Genomic DNA, 10,201 nt, shown 5'->3' with positions numbered 1-10,201 from the left:
GGTTCAAATCCCCGTCACTGCCAAAAAAGAGATCCTGTTCTGCTGGGCCCTTGAGCAAGGCCCTTAACCTGTAATTGCTCCAGGGGCGCTGTACAATGGCTGACCGTGCGCTCTGACCCCAAGGGGTATGCAAAAACTACCAAATTCCTAATACAAGAAATTGTATAAGGCGAAACAAAGAACAAAAAAAAAAAAAAGTTTCTAGGACCCCGGGCACAGGTTTACACAGCTAGTTCAATATAAACGTCTCTTAGTTTTTAAGAGAGTTCATGGTCTAGCCCCAACCTAATCTGTTTTCTTTACTGAGTCCATATAATAATAATAATAATAATAATAATAATACATTTTATTTATATAGCACCTTTCCCATGCTCAAGGCACTTCACAGAGTTTAAGAAAGAACGGCAGGGTATACAGTATATAGCATTGTACTAAACCAGATAAATAAATAAAGAAGAGTAAGATTGTAAATTCAGAGAAAAAACCCTAACAGACAATATAATTGATGGTCTAGCGCACACACACAGGTTACATGAGCATCTTGACATAGAGGTAAACTGAGAGAAAGGTAATAAAGTCAGGTAGAGCTAAAAGTCTTCCTGAACATATATACTCCATAATGCTGACTTTGAACTGCTGATTCTATGCTGTTAACCATTCCACTGTGCAGATCCCAAAGCAGCTGGTAGCCATGTGTCACCACTGAACATCTGGGCAGTAGGTTGGAAGTGGATACTAAAGATGCCAAAGGGCCTCCTAGGGCCACTCACCAGCAACTGGCAAAAAGTGGCTAATTCCATACATCCGTCTCTTTTACCTTCAGGTCAATACAGTACTATCTATCTATCTATCTATCTATCTATCTATCTATCTATCTATCTATCTATCTATCTATCTATCTATCTATCTATCTATCTATCTATCTATCTATCTATTATATAATGCTTTTCACATCTATCTATCTATCTATCTATCTATCTATCTATCTATCTATCTATCTATCTATCTATCTATCTATCTATCTATCTATCTATTATATAATGCCTTTCACATCTATCTATCTATCTATCTATCTATCTATCTATCTATCTATCTATCTATCTATCTATCTATCTATCTATCTATCTATCTATCTATCTATCTATCTATCAGATGTCAGTGCTGTCTTGGCCAGAACCCCCTTACTCTTGTAACTAAATGCTGTGTTCATGTTTGAAACAAATTTAAAGGCGATATCCACAGATACAGTATATTTGATAGACAGATACTTTATTTGTCTGAGCTCAATTTAAGGAAAGTTAAAAATCAAATGGCCCACTCAGAAACAGCATGGTACTTTAGAGATGTGCTGGCCAGGTTCATTGTTTTCACTAGACTGTATTCTCTGGGCAGGCAAGGTGTATCCATGTTGTAATCATTTTTAATGTGCGTTGGATTGCAGATGGGAGATGATAGGAATACTGATTCTGCTATAGAATAGCATTTGTGCCAAAATGAAATAAATAAAGTGGCACGGTGGCGCAGTGGGTAGCGCTGCTGCCTCGCAGTTGGGGGACCTGGGTTCGCTTCCCGGGTCCTCCCTGCATGGAGTTTGCATGTTCTCCCCGTGTCTGCGTGGGTTTCCTCCGGGTGCTCCGGTTTCCTCCCACAGTCCAAAGACATGCAGGTTAGGTGGATTGGCGATTCTAAATTGGCCCGTGGGTGTGCTTGGTGTGTGAGTGTGTTTGTGTGTGTCCTGCGGTGGGTTGGCACCCTGCCCAGAATTGGTTCCTGCCTTGTGCCCTGTGTTGGCTGGGATTGGCTCCAGCAGACCCCCGTGACCCTGTGTTTGGATTCAGCGGGTTGGAAAATGGATGGATGAAATAAATAAAATGGCAATTAAGAAATACATAACCACATGCAAAATTTATAAATGAGTCAATACATTATGAAAAACTGCATACATTAAATAAAATTCACCTAATTACTATGAAAAGTAATTTATTTATTATGAAATACATTGACATAATTGTATTATTAATATTACAGGTTTTAATTCAAAATGGCTTTTAGCATGTGGTTATTTATATCCTAATTGCATTTTTATTTAGTTAATTTTGGCAAAAATGGCATTCCATACAAAATAGAAAATCATTTTTACAATAAAGTCTAGAATCATAAATAAAATGATGACATTGCACTTCATGATAATTAGATGACTTTCTTTTAATTATGTATTTTTCATGGTTTATTGACTCATTTATATATATATCACTGTACATTTGTGTGTGATTATTTATTCCATAATTACGATTTTATTTATTTCATTTTTGGCAGAAATAGTATTTTATAATTTTGCACCTAAATTAATTAATGTTTGAAAAGCTGATCATATGCTATGGACAGTAGTATTAGGAAATTGTCTTAGTTTTTGCTGTCTGATTTGTTCTATGCATTATTTTCCAAAAGTTTAGTGAAGTTCTTTCTTTAGCCTGTAGGTATTTGTAATAACCCCCCCCCCCCCCCCGACCCCCCCAGTATCATGTATGTGAGTTTGCTCCACAACGGGCTGGCACTTTATCCAGGGTTGGGTTAGCCTTGTGCGCACTTTCTCATGACCCACAATTTAAAGAAGTTCAAAAACAGATGAATGGATAATTAGAAAGATTCTGCAGAGTAAATATTTATTTCCGGCATTCAGTACTCACCAGTAGACAAGACTGTGCAATCACATTTTTGTTACCATTTGACAAGTCCAGACCAGGTTTAGACCACCTTCACTAAAATCAGTAATTTTGCGTTTAAAATGCAGCTGTCAGTAAGTTAAATGTGATTTTGTAGTAAAATGTTCCTCGGATTCTTCTGATTCTTATGTATATACTGGACAAGTCTGAGTCGGCCCTCTCTGATCTACAATAAAGCCTATTCATTTTTTTAAAAACAGTGGCTGGCACAAATATGACATAAAATATTGACACATCAATTTAATCTTATTTGTCCCCTGATTTCCAAAAATTTTAATTATAAGTTCAGTGTTTCATGCTAATTGTTAATACTGTATACATAAATTTAGGTTTACCTACAATAATGAGGATGATGATGATTACCAATGGCAGTTCTAACTTTGTTGCATGCTGGTGTGAATATTAGTGGGTGGGGGGGTGTGAGAGTAAGCCCTGTGGTGGAATGGCATCCTGTCTTTTGCTCGATGCTTGTGTGATGGACTCCTACTCCTAAGATCCTGAACTGGATTCGAAGAAACTGAGAATGTTATGTTTCCTTTCTGTAGTGAACACCACTACAAAGTATAATGACCTGTACTTTATTGAATTAATTTGAGCATGGCGCAGTGGTTAGTCTATATCAGGGGTCGCTAACTCCAGTCCTGGAGGACCACCATGGCTGCAGGTTTTCATTCTGACCCCTTTTTTAAATGAGTGCCCTGTTTGTGCTGCTAATTAACTTTCAATTTTAATTTAATTGCTTTTTTAAGATTTGTTTCCCTGAATGTCTTCATCGTTCTTCTAAATCAGGGGTGGGCAAAGTCAGTCCTGGAGGGCTGCAGTGACTGCAGGTTTTTGATCCAACCCAGTTGCTTAACTAGAAAACAATTAATTCATTTTCATGGCTCATTAGTGCTTTAACTCTGCCATGTCAGGTAATTATTTTTCCTTTCTAAGGATATCATCCAAATGATTTGAAATCTAAAACAGAGGAGTAATTCTCAATCCTTCACTTTTTCTCTTCACTTTTCTTCCAAGTATTTAATGAAACCAAATAGTGCATGATAAATACACACATATGTAAATGGAAACAAGCTAAATGGAGAACTGCTGCTTTCTTTAGTCATTTGCTACTGTAATTTTATTGCTAATAAGGAGCAATTAAAACCTGAGAATACAGCTGTTTAAGACTAAAATAAGCAATAAGGGTTCAAAATCTTAACAAGTGAGTCAACTGAAATGAAGGAGAAGTGTTACTTGAGCAGTAAGTGCTTCTTATTAGGCCACTGGGTTGGAACAAAAACAGGCAGGCACTGCGGCCCGCCAGGAACGACTTTGCCCACCCCTGCTCTAAATTGCTTCATTTCTTTCATTAAATGGCACCTAAACACAAATGAAATGTGAAGTGAGGGAGCCAACAGAAGACCAACTAAGTCAGGGCTTCAAACTCCAACCACTTTCACTCCAACCAGCTACTTAATGGGGCACCGATTCTTTTTGTTCATTAAACCCGTTCTTTAATTCCATGGCTTGTTGCTGCTCTCGTGGTACATTAACAGACATTTCTGAAATTGTTGATTTCCTCTTTCTAAAAGCACTGTTAAAATGTTTTGGGGACCCGAGCAGATGGACATTCCTGAGATCTTCAGCTTTCTTTATTTTCAGATATTGTATGATGGACACCAGTTGTTTTGGCTCATTTTGTACCTCATTATTGTTTGGCTGCTAATTAAGGAAAAAGAAACAATTCAGGGGTCTGAGTCTTTAATAGCAAGTCAAGTAAAATGATTTCAAAAGAAGTTAATTAGCAGCAAAAACAGGTCACTCATTAAGACAAGGGTTAGAATGAAAACCTGCAGCTACGGTGGTCCTTCAGGACCAGAGTTGGGGACCCCTGGTCTATATGAGTGGAATGCACTAATGAAACCACATCTGGAGTATTGTGGACAGACATAGACATAGCAGCACCTGAAGCTGTACTGAAGAGAGCAACCAAGTGTGTCCCAGGACTTAAGGACGTGTCCTACTATGACAGACTCAGAGAGTTAAACCTGCTTAGTCTCGAACAGAGGACACTGTATAGGAACCTAATCCAGGTCTTCAAAATTCTCAAAGGCCGAATTCTTTTAACTGAATGATTAATCACATACTTAAGGACACCAGTGGAAATTAAAAGGGAGTGCATTTAGGACTGAAGTCAGGAAGCACGTCTTTAATCAAAGAGTTGTGGGAATCAGGAACAAAGTACCAAGACATGCAGTTGAAGCAGAAACCTCATCAACCTTTGAGAAGAATGCAGATGAGATATCGGGAAGGTTAACTTTTAGCTAAACAACTGAACCTGGTGGACTGATGGTCTCCTCTTATTTGTCAGATTTCTTATGTTCTAGTCCTGCTGCCTCACAGCTAAAGAAGAATGGTTTAAATCAGGGGTCCTCAATCACGGTCCTGGAGGGCCGCAGTGGCTGCAGGTTTTTATTCCAACTAGTTTCCTAATTAGAAAGCAGACCATGCTGGTAATGAAATTTGGCATTGAACTATTTAGCTTTGCCCTGAGTTGGGCAAATGTGAAGTGGAAGTGTTGAGGAGTAATGAAGTGGTAGACCATCCAAACTCACAGAGAGGGGCTGCCGATTGCTGAAGGGCATAGCAAGTAAAAATCACCTACAGTATTGTCTGTTGCATCACTTACAACTGCCTCTGGAACCAACATCAGCACATGAAGTGTGCATCAGGGGCTTCATGAAATATGTTCCATGGCTGAGCAGTTGCACAAAAGCCTAGGTTCACAATGTGCAATGCCAAGCATCAGCTGGAGTGTTGCAAAGCATGACGTCATTGGACTCTGGAGCAATATAAATGTGTTCTCTAGAGTGATGAATCACACTTCGCTATCTAGCAGTCTGGTGGACCAATCCTGGTTTGACAGATGCCAGGAGAATGCATGGTATGGGGCTGGCTAGGCTCTATGGTTAAAGTAAAAGGGTACTGTTAATGGTAAAGCAAACAAAGACATTTTAGACAGTTGTGAACTTCCCGTTTTGTGGCAACTTTTTGAGGAAGGCCCTTTTGTGTTCCAGCATGACTGTGCCCCTGTGCACAAATCCAAGTCCATAAAAACATGGAGGAACTTGAGTGGCCTACACAAAGCCCTGCAAGCCAGGTCTTCTCATCCATCTCACAAAATGTCTCTTATCCTAATGGGCACAAATTCCCACTGACACACTCCAAAATCATGTGGAAAGCCTTCCCAGTAGAGTAAAGGCTTTTATTACCATAAAGAGGTTGCAACTCCATGTTAATGATTATGTTTTTGAAATGGAATATCCAACAAGCTCATATATGTGTGATGGTCTGGTGTTAACACATTTTTGACCATTTAGTATAATTAAATTAACAAATATTTCACTCTATTGTGTAAAAAAAATCCTGGGACATGATGAGACTTTTTAGCCTGGGACGAGACATGACTTTTTCAGAGAGACACTTTCAAGTCCCGCGAGACAAGACTTTGTGCCAAGAGATTTAACTACACCTGGGGCCGGAAATAAAAGACAAAGAGTAGATGACAAAGTAGAACGTTGTAAAGAGGTTCCAAAATGTTGGCGCGATACACATGCAGAGCAGGTTATATATAATGAAAGTACTAAAATTCGAAAGTCTCAAAAAAATGATAGCAAAGATCGCATTAGCGCCAACAAATGGTAATTATTACCCGGTGAAATAACAGAACAGTGAAAAGAGATCGAATATATTGTTCGGATTTAAACTTTAAGTCGGAGACTTGTAGATCGTCAAATTCGTGTTGCCATTGGGGAAAAGTAGTGTTTCTTCCCAATGAAGAGGGGTATCCGCAAGAATGAAAAGATTTGTTGTTTGGTGAAAGTGAAATCCACATACGCGAGCGGCAGAGACGTGAAGTGGCTGGCACGTAATGCAGGCCGGGGGACTAGCGATTGAAGCGAGCAGGGGGAAAGCCCCTTAGTTTTTCTAATTAATAGTGTGGTACTACAGATCATGATAACTTGAAGGAAATGTACAAAACCAGCGGTCAAACAAGAGCAATGTGAAAGTGTGCCATATGGGTTGCCTCTTACCTGGGTGGTGTGTATGAGCAGGAAAAGGAACGAAGCAGCTGTGAGCGGGTTACACCATTGAAGACCTGGCTGGCATGGTGGAAGCGACTGCTGTAGAAGCCACAAATCCTTTTAATGGTCACTGACCAGCAATTGCTGTAAAGTGGCTAATTCTATTCCTTCATGTCTTATACCTTTGGGTCGTTACAATGGCAGTAGCAGTGGGAGAAGAACCAACTAATGACTCAGAGACTGAGGACTAGTTTAGCACTAACGCTGGTGGATCCCTTGATCATGTCCATGATGGCTTACTTCAAGCAGGGCCGACCAGATTTCCTTGCACTCTCAAATGTCCTGATAGATGGAGTCTGTGTTACCCTCAAGAAGGAGGGTTCTGAGAGAAGTGCAGTGTAGCACCCCTGAGTCTGGTACTGAAAGGTACATGCTCCTCTGGTGGCTGAGACCTGTCTGAGGGTGCAGGAATACTGTAGACACAGCACTAAATCTCAAAGCTGTTTCATTATAGCCAGCAGCCATAACACATGCACTTCAGAAGAGGTCATCTACCTGAAGCTAAGCATGTTAAGGCCCAGCTAGTACTTGGACGGGAGACCATATAGGAAAAGCTTGGGCTGCTGCTGGAAAAGGTGTTGGTGAGGCCAGTAGGGGGAGCTTACCCTGTGGTCTGAAAGTGGATCCCAATGCCCCAATGGCGCCATCCTTCAGATGAGATGTTAAATTGGAAGTCCTAACTCTGTCTACATAAAAGATCCCCGGACAGCCTTCATAAAGAGTAGGTTGTATCCCGATGTCCAGGCTAAATTGTCCACCATGGCCTAGTCATTCTGGCCCCCTAATCACCCCCGGTCTCTAACTGGCTAATTATCTCTCACCACTTCACCACCTAACAGTTAATGTGTGGTGAATGTACTGGCACAAAAATGGCTGCCGTCACATGTGGATGCTGCATATTAGTGGTGATTGAAATGACTACCCACTCTCTGAAGTGCTTTGAGTAGTGAGAAACCACTATATAAATGTAAACAATTATTATTATAATTATTCCCATTTTGATATTGCAACTGAGGACCTTATTCATGGCTTTGTCACCTCGTGACTTGAATATTGCAATGTGCTGTTGTTTGGTGTCTCTTCTCACAACCTTAACCACACGACAATATGTGCAAAATTCAGCAGCAAGGGTTGTCACACGTTTACAACCTCGGGAGCACATTACTTTTATACTGTACTTCGAAAATTACATTGGCTACCTGTCCTTTTTCATATTCAATATAAACTACTCTTAGTTTTTAAGGCCCTTCATGGCCTAGCCCCACCTAATCTATCTATCTACGTATATTTGGACAGTAATACAGTTTTTGTAATTTTGGCTCTATACATCACCACAATGGATTTGAAACAAAGCAATCAAGATACAATTGAAGTGTACACATTTAGCTTTAATTCAAGGGGTTTAATAAAAATATTGTATGGGCTGTTTAGAAAAGACAGACATTTTTATACATGACCCCTCTATTTTCAGGGGCTCAAAAGTATTTGGATAAACTAACATAATCATAAATATAATGATCATTTTCAATATTTGGTTGAAAATCCTTTACAGTTGATGACTGCCTGAAGTCTGAACCCACAGCCATCTCCAAGTGGGCTTCCACCCTACTACTGCTTTCCCAGGCCTTTACTGCCACTGTCTTCAGGTGCTGTTTATTCGTTGGACTTATATTCCACTAATTTGTTTTGCACTTGATTTGCTGTCAAAGTATATTGTGACATGTGAGTCCCTGTCTTGCACCCCAAAAATGTGGCTGAGTCTCAATACTTTAGCAAAACTAGCTTTATTCAACTTGAAACAGGAACAGCAGGGTTATTTATTGCAGCGGAGCAACCACTCTCCTATACAGAGACACAGCAAATGGGCATAGCCGGGGCCAGGTCAGTGGCCAAGTTATACTGTTCCCTGCATTTATAATGTTCCTTGCATCACCCATCGGCAACTGTCGCTTATAGCATGACCGTGATCAGCTCGTATTTGTTTCCACAGCGCTATGCCGCTGTGCTGTGAACCTGCGGTTGCCTCATGCGACAGACAAGCATCCCTCCACAGACGCGGCAATTGCGCTTCCGTTTGTCATCCCATTGTGTGTGTCCCAAAAGAGTTCAGAAACCTCACAGTATATTTTTGCTGATCGTCCATCTGTAATGTGAAGTGTCTTCCAATCATATTTGTAGCATTTGTCTGAATGTGAGCAGACAGTACAGCCTTGTACACTTCAGAATTCATTCTACAACTTCATGGCCAACAGTCATAGCATCAATAAACACCAGAGACTGACAGGAATGCCCATGCCATAACACTGCCTCCGACATGTTTCACAATTATTTGGTATGCATAGGATCATGAGCCGTTTCTTCTCCTCTCCATGTTCTTTTCTTTCCATCATTCAGGTATATATTGATCTTAGTCTCCTTTGTCCTAAGAAAATTGTACCAGATTACTGGAGAGGCTTTTAATAATGTTTTCTGGCAAAGTCTAATCTCTCCTTCCTGTGTTTGAGGTTTACCAGTGGTTTGCACTTTGTGGTAAACCCTCTGTCTTTACTTTCATGAAGTCTTCTCTTGATTGTGGATTTTGGCAATGATGAGTCTACCTTCTGGAGAGTGTTGGTTGTTTGGCTAAATGTTTTGAAGGGTTTTTTCTCTGCCAAGGACATCCATCCATCCATCCATCCATTTTCCAACCCGCTGAATCCGAACACAGGGTCACGGGGGTCTGCTGGAGCCAATCCCAGCCAACACAGGGCACAAGGCAGGGAACCAATCCTGGGCAGGGTGCCAACCCACCGCAGGACACACACAAACACACCCACACACCAAACACACACTAGGGCCAATTTAGAATCACCAATCCACCTAACCTGCATGTCTTTGGACTGTGGGAGGAAACCGGAGCGCCCGGAGGAAACCCACGCAGACACGGGGAGAACATGCAAACTCCACGCAGGGAGGACCCAGGAAGCGAACCCAGGTCCCCAGATCTCCCAACTGCGAGGCAGCAGCGCTACCCACTGCGCCACCATGCCGCCCTGCCAAGGACAGAATTATGTAATCATCCAGCATAGTTGTCTTCTGTGGTTGTCCACACCTTCTGGTGTTCCTAAGCTCACCAGTGCGTTTCTTCTTTTTAAGAGTGTACCAGATGGTTGATTTGACCACTCCTGGTGTTTCTTCTATCTCTCTAAAGGGTTTGTTTTGTTTTCTCTGCCTAATGATGGCCTGTTTTTACTCGCATGGACAGCTCTTTGGACCTCATATTGAGATTTCACAATGACTGCTTCCAAATGCAAATTCCACACTTGGAATCAACTCCAGACCTTCTACCTGCTTAATAGTTAATGAAATAAT

The sequence above is a fragment of the Erpetoichthys calabaricus genome, chromosome 14, assembly GCF_900747795.2.
Source record: "Erpetoichthys calabaricus chromosome 14, fErpCal1.3, whole genome shotgun sequence".
In the NCBI taxonomy this organism is placed as follows: domain Eukaryota; kingdom Metazoa; phylum Chordata; class Cladistia; order Polypteriformes; family Polypteridae; genus Erpetoichthys; species Erpetoichthys calabaricus.
The sequence above is the reverse complement of the archived record's forward strand: the minus strand, read 5'-3'. Positions refer to the sequence as shown.